Genomic DNA, 19266 nt, shown 5'->3' with positions numbered 1-19266 from the left:
CAGGCCTATCACATAAATAAAAGGATTAATTGATGAGTTCAAGTACTGAAATTGAAAGGACAAAAAGATGGCCAAACTTAGAAAAAAAACAGTGATGAAGGAATTAGAGGACTTATCTGATAATTAGACCTTTGTTTCAATCAGCCAGCAAATATCTTCAAGAATTCCATTATTCATTAATAAGGTAGAGTGAGAAAATACTTTTTTAATTTTTTAAGAATGATGTCCTTTTTGAAATGAAAATTGAAAAAGAGATTCAAAGAAAGGGAAAAGAGCAAAGAATTGCACAAATATATACATAGATATCAATTATTATAGAAAACTGATAAAAGTTTCACCAAAAGGAAACACAAAACAATATGGGAAAAAGAAAATCAATCTTTATATATAGAATCACTAAATTTAATAAAGTCATTTTCAACAGAAAAATTATCAAAGTAAATTTTCAAATATGTTCATTTACATTGAAAACATTGTCATTCTTTAGATTCTTGATATCATAGGCCCTATATGGATACACATGTTTCACAATGAAAGGACCATTCCATCTTGATCTTAGTTTTTCAAGAAATAAATGGAGTCTAGAATTATAAAATAAGATTTTTTTTACTAACATTGAATGTTTTTCTTAGTATTTTCTTGTCATGAAATGATTAGTACTTAAAAGTGCATTTTTCTTAAGGTTTTACATCATTATTTTGCACTTGAAGTATCAATAACTCCTTAACTAAAACATGTTTTATAATAACAAGTTTGATACCATAAGGTACCTTTAATTTATGGTAAATGTTCATCTTAAATATAGGCCTATCACATAAATAAAAGGATTAATTGATGAGTTCAAGTACTGAAATTGAAAGGACAAAAAGATGGCCAAACTTAGAAAAAAAACAGTGATGTAGTCCAAACTGGAACACTATTTGGTAATTGAGTTATATCTGGAGTTGTCGATCTCGGATTTAGGTCTACTTTATATGAATGGAAAGATAAGACATAGGCTTACAAATTTTATGGAAGTCTAAGATTTAAAAAGGTTGTTTTCAAGTCTACATTTTCTAAGATTTAAAAAGGCTGTTTTCAAGTCTACATTTTAGCAATAATAAAAAAGTCTGAATCTGTCCTCCAGCCTAGACACTGTTCAGTCTTCAACCCATATCATGAGTTTTAGAAGTTCAAATAACCTTAATTGTTTTTCCTGAAAAGCTGAGATAATTTCCTAAAACTTTCATGTAGAGGTTTGGTTCAAATTCTAACGTTATCGATGACATTTTATTCAGACAAGAGAAAATAAGGATTGTCACCAAGTCAAGAGTTGGCCACTCACTCATCAATTAGTTATCAAATAAATAGTTCCTAATTTTGGTTTATAAAAGCAGGCATTTTCCATGCATTTAAGCATCTTGGTTTCCAGATCAAAATCATGTTCTTCCTTTCCCTCTTTTTATTTTTGTAATGCTTAAGTTTTGCTTTCATTAATATCTTATTTATGCATTTTATTTTATTTTCTTTTCTTAATTAACTTTTATTTTATTTATTTATGTTTCTCTCTTTTATTATGTTTAGCTAAGTTTATTATGTCAATGTGAAAAGATTACACTAATGGTGTAAGAATAAGTGTACTGTAGGTATTATCTTTGTTTATAAAATTAAGAAAAAAATAGATGAGTGTAAACTGTTTATTGACTATTTGAAGCATATTAAGCTACCTAAAGATCTATGCAATAAGTCGAAAGTGAGGCGAAGATCTTCTCACTTTATATATCTCGAAGGCACTCTTTATTGATTTTTTTTTTAGGGAGTTTTTTTGCATTGTATGGGAGAAGAGAAAGCTATAAAGGCATGATAGAATTGGAAAGGCACCATAGGCTTTTCATACTACATTCTGAACACTAACTCAAGCAACTCTATATTTTTTAGTATAATGAAGGTGTTCTTCTATTATAATGTCAAATTCCATCTTTAAAGACTATAAATCTAGGAAGGACTCTTTAATAAAAAAAATATTTATTTACACCTCAAAGAATTTAAAGTTTTAGATAAAAAGCGTCTTGAAGCACAACAACATATAAAATGTTATCAAGCTCAACTTTATAGAGCTTTTAACAAGAAGGTGTGACCATGCTCATTCCAAGTAAGAGATGTTTTATTAGCAATATAATTCCTGATAATCATGTTAAAACACATGAGATAATAAGTTTCTATTCAAATGGGATGGACTTTTTATGGTTTTTAAAGGTCAACACCAATGAAACTTATAAAATCATTAATAAGAACAAATTGAAGATTAAGCCCATCAATTACAAATTCATAGAGAGATATTATGCTTGAAATTTGATGTAGTTCCTAGCCCACATAAGCTAAAATTGTGAATGACATAAAAAAATTTAAACTATGTTATAACTTGATCTTTATTCCACAAAAAGTATGTAAAAAGTTTAAAACTTGTTTTGAGTATAGTCACTCAAAAACATTGATTGGAAAAAATATTTTGAACTATGTTGTGACTTGATCTTTTATCCATAAAGGTATGAAGACAACTTAAAAATTATTCTAAATATAATATTTACATCACTCTTTAAAACTATCTTGACCTATTTGATGGTTTGCACAAAAAAAGGTAACATGGTATCACAATCATGACATAAGAGTATAGGTAACAAGATTATAAGTCCAATGATGTTTATATATAAAAAAAAAAACAAAGAAGAATAAGAAAAGATATGAGAATATACCTAGATCAAAGGTGCAAAGGAGGAAAACTCCTCTCATGTTTGATAGGAGGTTGTGAATCACCGAACATAACAATTCTTCGAGCTCCATAACCATTGAAAAATGACTCTTTGAGATTTACAATCATTGAGAAATGGTTTCTCGAGCTCCATATATAACCATTGAGAAAAATGACTCTTCGAGCTCATAACCATTGAGAAATGACTATTTGAGCTCCTTAACCGTTAAGAAACGACTTTTCAAGTCCCATAACCATTGAGAAATGGCTCTTTGAAGACCATAACTATTAAGAAACGACTATTCAAGATCTATAATATTGAGAAATGGCTTGTCAAGTTCCACAACTATTGAGAAATAACTTTTTAAACTCCATTACTGTTGATAAACGATCTTTTAAGCTCCATGACAATTTAGAAATGTCTTTCAATCACCACTACTATTGAGTAACAGTTCACCAAAAGCCCCATGATTATTGATTACTGATCTTTGAAGCATAACTGTCATTGTCATTAAGTAACGGTTTGCCAAAAGCCACAACCATTGAGAAAATGGTTCATATGCTAAATCCTATGAAAAAACAACAACTTTTGAGAAATAGTTAACACCAAATATTACAAAAAAATCAAATCACTAAAGCAAGCAACTCATGTGAAACTTTAAGTCAAAAGTTTCAAATAATATTCATAAAAAAAATTCAAGATTGGCATGACAAACAAACAAAAGAGAAAAAGAAGAAGAAATCTAGCGAGCGAGACCATTGTTATGGTCAATGAGGCAAATGAAAGAACTTGGGCAACTAACACTGTTTGAATGGATAAAGGATATATCTTGTTTTTGACCAAATTTAATGTTGCTTTAAAGAAAACTTAATGATGAGGAACTTAGTTATTAATTTAATTTTTCTATAACTTAGGTAATGTCTGGAAACACAGTTTAAACTATATTTTTTAAAAATTTAAATTTTTTTATATTAATATTTTTATATTTTGAGATCGTGTATCGATATTAAAAATAATTTTTTAAAAAATAAAAAATATAATTTTAATATATTTTTAAATCGAAAACACTTTAAATCATAATCGTTAAACACGGTATATCTTATGGTAGTGGGGTTTCTAAAACTGCAGAAACTAATACAACTGCTTCTCTATCATCGATGAATAATGAAGTTTTAGTAGGATCAATCAAGGAAGCAATGTCAACAATTTCTACTTGGAATCCCTATGTTTCCGAGACGAAGGTTGACAATGCTAGAAATAGTTTCAGCACTGTCTCAGTTCAAGTTATTGTTGCATAATTTGCTGCTAATGTGCGCTTAACAGATCAAGCTTGCAATCCTATGTGCTAGAACAATTATCCCCGAGAGTTATCAATCAAGCGGGCAAAGAAGTTGTGAATGCCACATCTGAGACTAAAAGTCGTGGCCCAAGCTTTGATAATCTTCAAGATGCCGCAATGGTGTATGATCCACGATGGATAATCCAAAGTTTGATCGTCAGAAGAAAAAGAAAAGGCAGAAGATCAATTCACTGGATATACAGAGATAATTTTTCAAAATAAAAAAGAGAAAACATGTTTCGTGGCAAGCTATGGCAATTGTGCAAGTTTAGTATATTAAAAATTAATATAAATTATATTTTAAAATCTTACTTAATAATTTAACAGAAAAAACATTCTAACAGCGTCGAAGGATATATGTGAAGCAATTAGTGCCATAATAATTCAGTAAACAAAAGAGTTTCTGACAAAATAAAGGTCCAAAGCCTTTTCTATTTGCTGTCGGACTTGAAAAAAAAATCCATCATAAACTTAAAATTTTACCTTACCATTTGAACATCGACCAAAGAACTTGATTTGACATACGATAAATCTTCTTCTTCAAAAATTGAATTAGCCTTGGTGTTGTCAGATATCTCCACATCATTCCACAGTACAAAAGGTTCCTCTCCATGAATTGCATAATCACCAATTTGCACTTCATCTTCAGGCAACTTCAGCGGAACAATTAGCCCAACCATACCTCATGAATATAAGGCGGACATGATTTAGGCACCGTGAAAAAGCCTGCGAAGCCTCCTAGGCGTACGTTCGCAATGGTGTGCTAGTGAAGTATGCCTATGGGTTTGTCAACTGACGGTTTTTTAAAGAGACAAGTGTCAAGAAGTAGTCATTTAAGCAAATTAGTGGCTGTGTACACGTGGGTGCCAAGGACTCTTGGAGAGGAAAACAAGGGCAAACGTGGCTTTTTATAGTTATACTTTACCCTAGTGCCAATGAATTCTTGCCAATTAGATGAAAAAAATAATCCTATTTCAATTAATTACCCGCATTGGTTTATTTTCCTTTTTCAATGTTGTATTACAACAAGGAAGGGAAGGAAATTAACAAAGGATGGAGGCGCGCAAAACGAGATAAACTTATTAGTATTTAAAAGTGTATTTTTATCAAAATTTTATATTATTATTTTATATTTAACATATCAATAACTCTTTAATTATAGCATATTTTATAATAACATGTCTGATAATATAAAATACCTTTAATTTATGATAAATATTCATTTTAAATACTGGTATTTTCACAATTCAAATGATTGATTGTTGTGATTAACTATTGGAAGACAAAGGACAAAGAAAAGGCTAAGCTTACGAAGGAGATGTCGATTCACTTCAAATTTAAATATTGTTCAGTTATTGGATCATATCTAAAGCTATAGATATTGGATTTTAGATTAATTTATATGGCTGGAAAGATAAGAAATAGACTTACAACTTTCATGGGTATGGAAAGACCAAAATTTGTCTTTTTTAAATTTAAAGTTTAGCCACAAAATAGAAGTTGTAATCTGTTTTGCAATCCAGCCTAAACACTACTTAGAGTTTTACCCATAACTGGAGTTGTAGAAGGCCAAATAATATGAAATTTGGTGTGTGGAAGGAAAAGATAATTTCCAAAAATATTTATGAGAAGACTAGCTCAAATTCGAATGGTAGAAATGACATTTCATCCACATAATAGCATGAGGGCTATCCACCACATCCACCAGTAGCACTGCTCACTATTTTAGACATATCTCGAGTTGTAGTGCTCTAAATGATGTGAAATTTGGTGGGTGGAAGGAAACGATAATTTTCAACAACTTTCATGAAGAAGATCAACTCAAATTCGGATGGTAGAAATGACATTTCATTCACACAAGAGCATGAGGGCTATCCACCACGTCCACCAGCAGCACTGCTCACTATTTTAGACATACCTTGAGTTGTAGTGCTCCAAATGATCTAAACTTTTTTGGGTAGAAGGAAAAGATAATTTTCAACAACTTTCATGAAGAATACTTCCCCAAATTATGATTACATCAATGTCAATTTATCCAGCCAAAATATTTGAGTGTCGTTGTCCACCAAGTCCATTAATCAATAGTTGGCCATTACATCAATTATCAATTACTAAATGAATATTTTTATTTTTTAGCCTATAAAATGAGGCATTTTCCATTCATTTAGTTATTTTTTTTTTTCATATCAAGATCATGTTCTTGCTCTCTCTCTTTATATTTTTGTAATGTTTAAGTTTTGCTTTTATTAATCTCTTATTTATGTTTTTCATTTTCTTTACTATACTTAGTTAACTTATATCATGTTTATGTTCTTATATTGTTTATTTAAGTTTTTCTTCTTTATAATGTCTAGCTAAATTAATTATATCAAGGTGAAAATGTTTCATTAATGGTGTTAGAATAAGTATAATATGAACTCAATATGGACTTCAATGCTTATATCCTAAACAACTTACTATCATGTCTTATCATTTTTATCTTTAGCTAGAAAAGTCAAGGTACTATAATTAAAAAAGAGTGGTCAATTAAAATTTATTCAAGACACTGTGTGTCAAATTTGTGAAACCAATGAACATTTAACCAATTACTGTCCAACTTTGCCTTCTTTTAAGGAATGTCTCTATGAATAAGCTCATGCTTTAAACAATTTCCAAAGGCTCAATCATAACCTATACTTGCAAACATACAATCCTAGTTGGAAAAATTATCCAAATTTCATTTGGAAGAGTGGTAACAGTAATGCATAAATTTCACCCATCGTTTCAAGCAAATCATAATTTTTAAAATTCTCATGGATATATACCTCCTTATGCTCCACCTCCTAGAAGAAATCTTGAGGAAATATTACATGTATTCATTGAAAAGCAGGAGACAATCAATACTTAAAATGCTCAAATCATGGCAGATTTAAAATATACTCTAGCAAAATTCACATCTACTCTTAGTTTTCAAGAGAAAAGTAAGTTTCCATCTCAACCATAGTAAAATCTCAAAGGGCAATACAATGCAAATGTAAGTATTCCACAAGCCATCACATGAAAAAAGTCAAATCAGTCATCACTCTTCGTATTGGTAAGGTTATTGAAAAACCCACTCTTGAACCTTATGAGAAAGATGATGAGTTAATCCTCGAGGGTAAGGAAAGGGTTAAAACTGAACAATGCAAAGAAAAGATTGAATCCCCGCCAGCGCTTCCATCTTCTTATGCCATAACCAAATAAAGAAAAGTCAATCACAACTCTGAAATATTTGAAACTTTCAAATAGGTAAGGATCAATATACCTTTGTTGGATACTATTAAACATGTACCTTTTATGCTAAAATTTTGAAAGATTTGTGCATGGTGAAGAGAAAATTGAATGTGAAAAAGAAAGCCCTTTTAGCCGAACAAGTAAGTGTCATTCTTCAGAACAATAATGCTTTGAAATATAAAGACCCTGGTTGTCCTATAATTTTTTACTTTATTGGAGAACATAAAATTGAAAGAGCCTTACTTGATCTTGGAGTCAGTGTGAATTTACTTTTATATTCAGTTTTTCAAAGTCTTAATCTAGGTGAGTTAAAACCAACTTCTGTATCTCTTTTACTTGTCGATATATCTATAAAAGTGCCTAGAAGAATAATTGAAGATGTGTTAGTACAAGTTGATCAATTCATTTATCTTGTGGATTTTATTGTCCTAGATATACAAACTGTTGAAGCATGTAATTTAATTCCTGTTATTTTAAGACGTTCATTTCTTGTAATTTCTAACGCATTGGTTAATTATAAGAATGGACTGATGAAGTTATCATTTGGAAACATGACACTAGAGATGAATATTTTCAACATTTGCAAGCAACCTGGAGATAATAATGATTTACAGAAAGTGGATTTTATTGAAAAATTAGTTCATAATCAATTTGAAACTATTTTTAGTGAAATTGAGTTTAATGAATCTAAAAATTTGTAAATGGTTTGCTTTCAGGAAGAATCAAAGGCAAGTAATTGGAGACCATAAATTGAAGAGTTACCACCACAATCAATTGATTCTATACCTTCATGTGTTCAACTACCAAAACCTGATTTAAAGTCTTTACCATTCAATCTTGAATACTCATTTTTAGGAGAAAATGAAACTTTTCCGGTAATAATTTCTTCCAAACTTAATGCACATTAAGAAGATAAGTTATTACAAACTCTGAAAATGCATAAAAATACATTAGGATGGACCATAACTGACATAAAAGGAATTAGTTCTTTGATTTGCACACACAAGATTTATTTAGAGGAAAATGCTAAACCCTCTAAAGAAATGCAACGAAGGCTTAATCCTAATATGAAAGAAGTAGTGAGGAATAAAGTCATTAAGCTTCTAGATAATGGAAGCATTTATCATATTTCTAATAGTAAATGGGTAAGTCCTACCCAAGTTATGGAGTCACTGTGATAACAAATGAGAAAAATAAATTAATTCCAACTAGAACTGTTACTGGTTGACGCATGTGCATTGACTATAGGAAACTTAATTCAATAACTAGAAAATATTATTTCCCCTTACCTTTCATGGATCAAATTCTAGAAAGAGTTGTAGGTTATGAATTTTATTGTTTCCTAGATGGCTATTCAGGTTATAATCAAATTGAAATTGCATTGGAAGATCAAGAGAAGACTACTTTCACATGTCCCTTTGGTACTTTTGCATATCGAAGGATACCTTTTGGATTGATTATGTAGTGCACCAGCCACGTTTCAAAGATGCATGCTTAGCATATTTAGTGATATGGTTAAACGTTTTCTTGAAATTTTTATGGATGATTTTTCTATTTTTGGCAATTCCTTTGATGATTGTTCGACTAACTTAGACAAGGTTTTGAGCAGGTGTGAAGAGAAGAATCTTGTGCTGAATTGAGAAAAATGTTATTTTATGGTAATAAATGGCATTGTACTTGGTCACATTGTTTCATCGAAAGGAATTGAGGTTGACAAATCTAAAATTGAGTTAATTGACAACTTGCCAACATCAAAATCTGTTAAAGATGTTAGATCATCTTTAGGACATGCTGTTTTTATAGAAGGTTCATCAAAGATTTTAGTTAAATATCTAAGCCATTATATAATTTTCTAACAAAGAAAAATGTTTTTGAATGGACTGAACAATGTGAAAAAGGCTTTGTTAAACTTAAAAACTTGCTTACTTCTGCTCCTATCATTCAACCTTCTGATTGGTCATTACCTTTTGAAATAATGTGTGATGCTAGTGATTATGCTATGGGTGCTGTTTTGGGACAAAGAAAAGATAAGAAACCTTATGTGATTTACTATGCAAGTAAAACTTTAAATAGTGCTCAAATGAATTACACTACCACTGAAAAAGAATTACTTGCAGTAGTATTTACATGTGAAAAATTTAGGTCTTATCTTGTCAGCTCACTTGTTGTTGTTTTTAATGATCATGTAACTTTGAAATATCTTCTTTCAAAAAAGGATTTTAAGGCAAAACTGGTACGATGAATTTTGTTACTTCAAGAATTTGATATCATAATCAAAGATAAGAAAGACACTGAAAATGTTATCGCGGATCATTTGTCAAGATTAACAACAGATTCAAGATCTGACATAACACCAATCGATAACTACTTTCCTAATGAATCTTTATTTTTTGTTTCTATAATACCTTGGTTTGCTAATATTATTAATTTTCTTGTTTCAGGACATTTTTGTCAGCTCATTGGAGTACCCAATGCAAAAGAAAGTTCTTGAATGAAGTGAAGAACTTTTATTAGGATGACCCTTATTTATTGAAATATTGTCCTAATTCATCTGGTGTATGGAGGAGGCAGCCTTGGGTTAATGGGGGGTGTATCAATAACTGTATTTTTAGGAGGTAGTCAAGTTTTGGGGGTTGTCCCCAAAGCTTTAGCACAAAGGGATATTATTGGAAAAACAATTGGAGAGGAACTAAATATCTCTACAATGTTTGATCGAATGAATACAATGTTTAAACATGCTGATACTTTTCATTGCCTTGCCAGGTGCTCTAAGCACATTGAAAGAGATCTTTCATATTTCCTCTTAGGCCTAACTTCACATTCACCATAAACCTATAGGTTTATTAAATGTTAATGATTATTATGATAAGTTGTTATCTTTTCTTAATCATGTTGTGGAACAAGAATTCCTAACATCTTTAGTACGACAAATCATAATCTTTACTGCTGCTACTGAACAATTGATTGGCCAACTACAATCTTTTACTCCTGTAATTGATCCCTCCATGAGTTGCATAAATTGATCAACTAATAAAAGCTATAAAAAACTTAAATTGGATTTGAGACTTCATTTTTGAAACCTTGTGTTTTATTATTTTGTTATTTCTTATATTTGTTTTTGTTTAAGTGTGTTTTAGATTTGTCAATGTTCGTTGTTTCAGGTGATGTCTTATATACTCTATCTTTCTACTTTAGGACATTGAGGACAATGTTTCGTTTTAGTTGGGGGAAGGGGTTGTAGTTGATACTAAAAACAAATTACTAACTGTGTTTTTTTCTTTGCAAAACTATTGTTACTATGATGATAGAGTCAAGGAGTTCTTTTATTAAAGTGACTCTTGAGACGCATCATAGTAAACATTCTTAACAAGGTCTATTATAATACTTCTTGAAATATTCAGGTTTATAAACTCTTGCATTATTATCTATTGCTTCTACTCATATACTCATTTAACAAGTATTTTTAGACCTTCATTTTCACATACACACTTTAACATATGATTGTGGGTTGCATATTTGATTATTACATTATTTATGTTCTTTTGTTAAAGGTAACAACTAAAAAAAATAGATAGTATATAATTTGTAAAAAAAACAAAAAACAAAAAAATAATGATAATAAATATAAATAAATAAATAAATAAAACGAAGATAAGTTTGGTTTCGTAGCCTCCCTAACTTAATCAATTAAGCCTGAAGGAGTGTTTTAACACCTAATACCCTAAAGTCAACTGACTTGGGAGCTATTGGCTCAACGCTTGATACATGGTTGAGGAGAAAAGCTAAAGGGAATCAAACATTGCACTATCTATATATTAGTATCTACAACCCGAGTTATTAAGTTCGAAGGGGTGTCTTAACACCTAATGCCCTAAGACCAATTAGTTTGGGAGTCATTAGTTGAAAACTCATTATATGAGTTAAAAATGCATTATGTTTGAAGTTATATGTATATTAGAAAAAAGAAAAAAATGATAATAATCCCAACCCAAGGAAGTTAATCTTAAACATTAGAACATAATATATTTTTTTCTTCTAATAAATGCCCCTCATCTATGTTTTCATACATTGATCATATAAAAAAGAAGAAGAAGGTTTATCAATATCTTGTTTCAACAATATGAAGCAGATATATATAAATTTAATGAGAGTTTGTTTACTTGAATAGAGTAATAGAAGTTAAATGATGAATGTCTTGCTTTGAGGAACTTGCAAATTATTTTTATATTTTAACGCTTTGATTACTAGGGACTAGTAATAAGCTGGTTGGGAGGTGTGGTTAGTACTTAAAAGTGCATTTTTATCAAGGTTTTATATCATCATTTTGCACTTGAAGTATAAATAACTCTTTAACTAGAGCATGCTTTATAATAACAAATCTGATAATATAAGATACAATTAATTTAAGGTAAATGCTCATTTCAAATACAGGTATTCTCACAATTCAAATGATTGATTGTTGTGATTAACTATTGAAAGATAAATGATAAAGAAAAGGCTAAGTTTACGAAGGAGATGTCGATTCATTTCAAATTCAAACACTGTTCAATCATTGGATCATAACTAGATCTATAGATATTGGATTTCAGATTAATTTATATGGATGGAAAGATAAGAAATAGGCTTACAACTTTCATGGGTATGGAAAGACCTAGATTTGCCATTTTTAAATTCAAAATTTGGCCACAAAAGAGAAGTCAGAATCTGTCTTGCAATCCAGAACAAACATTATTCAGAGTTTTACTCATAACTAGAGTTCAAGAAGGCTAAATGATGTGAAATTTGGTGGGTGGAAGGAAAAGACCATTTCCAACAACTTTCATAAAGAAGACCAGCTTAAATTCAGATGGTGGAAATGACATTTCATCCATATAAGAGCATCAGGGTTATCCACCATGTCCACCAGAAGCACTGCTTAGTATTTTAGACATATCTCGAGTTGTAGTGCTCCAAATGATCTGAAATTTTATGGGTGGAAGGAAAAGATAATTTACAACAACTTTTAGAAAGAACACTTTTCTAAATTCTGATTGCATCAATATCAATCCATCCAGCCGAAATGCTTGAGTGCTGCTGTTCACCAAGTCCACTAATCAATAGTTGGCCACTACATCAATTATCAATTGCCAAATGAATAGTTTTGAATTTTAGCCTATAAAATAAGGTATTTTCCATTCATTTAAGTATCTTGTTTTTCATATCAAGATAATATTCTTGCTCTCTCTCTCTCTCTCTCTCTCTTTATATTTTTATAATGCTTAAGTTTTGCTTTTATTAATCTCATGTTCATACTTTTCATTTCCTTTACTATACTTAATTAACTTATATTATGTTTATATTTTATATTGTTTATTTAAGTTTTTCTTTTTCATAATATCCAGCTCAGTTAGTTATGTTAAGGTGAAAAAGTTTCACTAATGGTATTATGATAAGTATAATATGAACTCAATATGGACTTTAATGCTTATATCCTAAACAACTTGCTATTAACATGTCTTATTATTTTTATCTTATTAATTCTTAATACCTTACTTGTTAAATGGTTAATCTAGATATGTATTGTATAACACTTGGTATATTAAATACTTGATCCTTTATAGTTTTCGACCGACATTGTTATTAGAAGAGGAACTTGATTTGTTGTCAACATAAGTTAGTATCATGAATACTTGATAAAATTTATAAGTATGATATTATGTAAATAAGATGATTAATATGATCATGTTGATAATTTATAGAGATTTTATACTTTACTTATGATGCGAACCTCGTGATCACATGATCACGCAACCCACACGCAAAGATGCCAATTCCCGGAAAGCCAAGTAAATCAGGTTTGATAGGAGTGTGACACAAAGATAACTTGTACCTAGGCACCAACACAATTGAAAACGGAAACCCCCACCCAACGAATATTGATTCGCGAATGAGAAGTATATGGATGATCGAATATTGATTCGCGAACGAGAAGTATAAGGATGACGCCACGAAGACAGTTGTTCTTCGATAAGTCGTTTTCAGTTCTTTAGAGAACCAAGGAAGGGAGATTATCCCACCAACACACAATAAGTGCAGCAAAGAAGTTTTATTAATCTGAAAATTGCGTAACCTTTACATGTTTGGGTTATGCCTTTATTTATACTGAATTTGAACTTAAAGAAACCCTAATGGACCTCCCTTAGGTGGACTTATATGAAGCCCACTTACAATTGACCCAAATAAGTAATAATAACCCAAAAACTAAGAAGAAATTTCTAAAAATACTAAAAATCCGAAAATACCATCCTAAATAAGCTAGAATCAGATTTGTCACCCTTAAGAAGTCCTAAACAAAATTGAAAAAATCTGATTTGAAAAATTTGTGTTGCTGCCCTCTTTGATGTCCTTGATTAGCTTGGAATTCCTTGTTTAACTTGGACAAATAAGAAAACAAATTTTCTCCTTTGTTGCTGATTTAATTACTTTCCTTCCTAAGTGAGGAAAAGCATTAAATAGTCCTCCCCTCTTTAGGAATAAGATTTGGCCAACTTCCTTACTTAGTTAGGAGAATAAATTGCTGACTCTTTATCCTTGTAGTATTAGAAAAAGACAAACCTAACAAGGCTGGTATTGGGCCGGACACATCAACCCCTTGTTCCACATGAATTGGGCTCTTCTTGGACCTGAACTAAATGAATTAAAGGCTGTCCTTCATGCTCCTTAAATGTCCCAAGCCCCTCTAGGTCCATTTTGTTCCATATGTTCTGAACAAGCCCATTCAATGCTTCTTTAAGGTTCTTAGCCCTAGCTCTTGTGATTGGCCCAATTGGCACCTCCAATGGGTTGTTGGCATGATTATGCTTGGTGTTAGGCTGATCCGCATCATCCCCTCTCTCTTCAAAAGGATTCGACCTCGAATCATCACCTACATCAAACAGAGTAAGATCAGAAACATTAAAGGTAGCACTAACACTATACTCACCCGAAAAATCAACTTTATAAGCGTTGTCATTGATCCTTTCAAGTATTTGAAATGGCCCATCTCCTCGTGGTTGTTGCTTTGACTTCCTCTGGGCCGGAAATCTCTCCTTGCGCATATGCACCCAAACCCAATCGCTAGGCTGAAAGACAACATGTTTGCGCCCCTTATTGGCTTTGGTTGCATACACACGATTCCTCTTTTCAATCTGTTGCCGCACACTCTCATGAAGAGTTTTCACCACCTGTGCTTTACGATTACCATCCAAACTAACCCTTTCATCAATAGGCAAAGGAATCAAATCCATTGGAGTTAAAGGGTTAAATCCATACACAATTTCAAATGGTGAAAATTCAGTAGTAGAGTGCACACTACGATTATATGCAAACTCTATAAATGGCAAACAATCTTCCCAATTCTTTAAGTTCTTTTGAATGACAACACGCAAAAGTTGTGTTAAGGTCCTATTAACTACTTCGGTTTGTCCATCTGTTTGGGGGTGACAAGTAGTTGAAAACAACAGTTTAGTACCCATTTTTCCCCATAACACCTTCCAAAAATAGCTAAGGAACTTAACATCTCTATCAGAAACAATGCTCTTAGGGACCCCGTGAAGTCGTACTATCTCCCTAAAGAACAAATCAGCAATGTTAGTTGCATCATCAGTTTTATGACATGGAATGAAATGTGCCATCTTTGAAAACCTATCAACAACTACAAAGATGGAATCCCTGCCCCGTTTTGACCTAGGTAAACCCAAGACAAAGTCCATCGAAATGTCTACCCAAGGTTCTTTCGATATAGGCAAAGGGGTATACAAGCCATGCGGTTGAGTCCTAGACTTTGCTTTCCTACAAGTTATGCATTTATCACATATGCGTTGCACATCTTTTTTTTATTTTAGGCCAATAAAAATGCTCATGCAACACATCCAAAGTCTTAACAACACCAAAATGCCCCATCAACCCGCCTCCATGTGCTTCACGTACAAGCAATTCACGCATAGAACTTAATGGAACACACAAATGACTCTCTTTAAACAAATATCCATCAAGTCTATAAAACTTTCCAAAAGCTGAAGTTTCGCAAGCATTGTAAACATTAGCAAAATCACTATCATCCTTGTACAATTCTTTTATGTGTTCAAATCCTAGAAATCTAGCATCCAAAGTAGATAAAAGAACATACCTGCATGAAAATGCATCAGCCACAATGTTTTTTTTCCCTTGCTTATACTTGATCACATATGGAAATGTTTCAATAAATTCAACCCATTTGGCATGTCTCCTACTCAATTTACCTTGCCCTTTCAAGTGCTTCAATGATTCATGATCAGAATATATGACAAACTCCTTAGGCCATAGGTAATGTTGCCACGTCTCTAAACTTCTTACCAAGGCATAGAGTTCCTTGTCATATGTAGGGTAATTCAAGGCTGCCCCATTAAGTTTTTCGCTGAAATATGCAATGGGCCTCCTATCCTGCATTAACACAGCTCCTATATCGATACCTGACGCATCACATTCTATTTCAAAAGCTCTTGTAAAGTCTGGCAAAGCTAAAACAGGTGTCGAACAAAGCTTATCCTTTAACAATTTAAAAGCCTCATCTTGTGCATCATTCCATTTGAATCCAACAGACTTTTTCACAATTTCAGTTAAAGGTGCAGCAATAGTACTAAAATCCTTCACAAACCTTCTATAAAAACTAGCAAGTCCATGAAAACTCCTTACCTCACTTACCGATTTTGGTGTAGGCCAATCTCGGATGGCTTTAACTTTCTCCTCATCCATCTCGATACCCTGTGCAGTAACGACATAGCCAAGAAACACAATTTTTTCCATGCAAAAGGTACACTTCTTAATATTAGCATATAATCGCACACTAAGTACATTACGCAAATGATCAAGATGCTCATTTAAGTTCTTGCTATAGATCAAAATGTCATCAAAATACACAACAACAAACTTACCTATAAATGCACGCAAGACATGATTCATTAAACGCATAAACGTGTTAGGCGCATTTGTAAGTCCAAACGACATGACTAACCATTCATATAAACCATGCTTAGTCTTAAATGCAATTTTCCACTCATCACCCTCTTTCATCCTAATTTGATGGTACCCACTTTTTAAGTCAATCTTAGAGAAAATACATGATCCATGTAACTCATCTAGCATGTCATCAAGCCTAGGAATAGGATGTCGATACTTTACCGTTATGTTATTGACAGCACGACAATCAACACACATCCTCCATGTTCCATCCTTTTTTGGCACAAGTAGCACTGGCACAACACAAGGACTCATACTCTCACGAATGTACCCCTTCATTATCAACTCATCTACTTGCCTTTGAAGCTCCTTCGTCTCCTCGGGGTTGCTTCTATAGGCTGGACGGTTAGGAATTGAAGCTCTGGGCACAAGATCAATTTAATGTTCAATCCCCCTTAATGGTGGTAATCCATTAGGGATGTCTTCAGGGAATACATCATCAAACTCCTGCATCAAAGAAACAGCCACACTAGGAATAGCAGAATCAAGATCGTTAGTGTTAAAATAAGCCTCCTTATACACAAGTAAGATCATTGGCTTATTATTGAAAAATACAGATCTGATTTGAGATCCTTTTGCATAAAAAATAGGTTGTTTCTTTAATTTTTCAACACTATTATCATCACACAAGCTTACTTTCTTCCCTCCTCGGTTTTTACCTTCACTCTCAACCGGTTTAATTAATGATTTAGGTTTAGCCGAATCTGATGGTTTTCTCTCACCATTGTCCTCACGTGAATTTTCACTCTTCCCATCCTCACATTCCTTTTTTAATTTGATTTGATCATCATACACTTGTTTCGGAGAAAGAGGTACAAGAGTGATGGTTTTACCATCCTTTACAATAGTGAACCTATTTCTAAACCCATCATGAATCACTTTCCGATCAAACTGCCATGGACGCCCCAAAAGTAAGTGACTAGCATACATCGGGACGACATCACATAAAATCTCATCAGAATACTTCCCAATAGCAAACGCAATCAAAACCTGCTTAGTAACCCTCACTTCACCACATTCATTCAACCATTGCAATCTATAAGGCCTAGGATGCTTAATACAACTCAGATTCAATTTCTTCACAAGTGTATCACTAGCACCATTAGCATAACTACCTCCATCAATTATCATGCTACATACCTTGTTTTGGATGTGACATCGAGTGTGAAATATATTTTCCCGTTGCTGATCTACATCATCTTCTTTGATTTGCATGTTCAGCGCACATTTTATAACCAAAGCCTCCCCCTCAACAGGATATGCAATCTCCTCATCACTACAATCCACCAAAGGTGGCATCTCTTCACTTTCAGACTTGTCACTTTCAGATTCAACATCCTCATTGTCTCTTATAAGCATAACTCTTTGGTTTGGACACTGAGATGCAATGTGCCCCTTCCCTAAACATTTAAAGCATTTAATATCTCTATCACGAGTAGGTTGAGATTCAGATTTACCTTTCCCATCCGTATAAGTATCCTTTTTGGCCTTAGGTGGTTCAGCCTTTGCATAAGGCTTCGGTTGGACAACCCCCTCTCTTTTCAAATTCAGCCTCCATGTTGAGGAAGATGAAGCCGAATTGGTTTGAAAACGTGTACTGCCCCTTCTTTTTATTTGCCTCTCTACCTTCGTTGCCATATGGACCATGTCTTCCAACTCCACACAGTGTTGTAATTCTACAACATTTGCAATGTCCCTATTCAGTCCATTTAGAAACCTAGCCATAATAGCTTCCCGATCCTCAATCACATTGGCCCGAATCATGACAATCTCCATTTCCTTGAAATACTCATCCACGAACCTAGAACCCTGATTCAAACCCTGTAATTTCATATACAAATCTCTATAATAGTGGTTAGGCACAAATCGTGTTCTCATCAACACTTTCATCTCCTCCCAGGACGCTACCGACCTCTCTCCACTCCGTCTTCTACTAGTAACATTCTGATCCCACCAAATCAATGCATAATCCATGAATTCGATGACTACCAATTTCACTTTCTTCGCCTCCGAATAGTTATGGCAATCAAAAATCCAATCCACTTTTTTTTCCCACTCCAAATATGCCTCGGGATTGTTTTTACCTTGAAAAGAAGGTATTTTCAGTTTGATAGCATCCAAATCACCATCTAAATCAGCATGTCCCCCAACACTATGGAAATTTTCCCTTTGGCCGAATTGGCCCCTAGTTCTATTCCCATAATCCCTTCGGTTTCTAGGCTGCCGAAAACCTTCCTAGTAGTCTCTGGCCTCATCATCAAAACCACCATCACCAATATCACCAACGGCCTCCTCAAAATCCTCACAATCAGCCCACCTTGGCCTGTTGGCCCTACTGCTATTGTTTGCTTTCGGTTCCACCCCAAGCTTCACATTTTAGGTGCTCGTACCAGCCTCGTTACCACATTTCTCCACCCTATCAAGTCTGTCACACACATTTCCCATACAAAATTCATCCTCTCCATCATTTATGTCATGGCTTGCATTTGAAATGTAAGTTCTCCCTCGGGATGAGGCGGTGTATTGTTTTGATCTGACATGATAGTACCTGCAAAAAGTGGTTAGTGGTAGAAGAAAATTTATCCTCACGTCACTCGTGTTTCACTCAAACACTCTTAATATCCTCACACGCTCACACCTCTTGTCTCACCTTCTTGCGGTTCTTGCGAAACTGAAACCAACACCAAATAGAACCAACTTGGCAGCGCTATATATATATATATATAACTCAAGAAGCAATGAAAAAACTAGAAAACTAGCAAAACAAAATTGTGATGATAGTCTCGTGAGTAGCAAGCGAGTCTATCCAAAATATGAACGAAACTAAAGACGCGAATAAAAACAGAAACAAAAAATATGCAAAATCATTAAACAACACCCAAATATGTTGGATATGATGAAAATAAACTGCAAGAAACGAAATCAACAAAA

General features: G+C 32.9%; 1 pseudogene; it reads right to left on the bottom strand.

Moving 5' to 3' along the window:
• Window positions 1-4556: 4556 nt before the first annotated feature.
• Window positions 4557-18345, bottom strand: LOC105115956 (uncharacterized; annotated as a pseudogene).
• Window positions 18346-19266: the final 921 nt, after the last annotated feature.

This window comes from Populus euphratica, unplaced genomic scaffold, assembly GCF_000495115.2.
Source record: "Populus euphratica unplaced genomic scaffold, PopEup_1.0 scaffold816.1, whole genome shotgun sequence".
Classification (NCBI taxonomy): Eukaryota; Viridiplantae; Streptophyta; class Magnoliopsida; order Malpighiales; family Salicaceae; genus Populus; species Populus euphratica.
The sequence above is the reverse complement of the archived record's forward strand: the minus strand, read 5'-3'. Positions and strand labels throughout refer to the sequence as shown.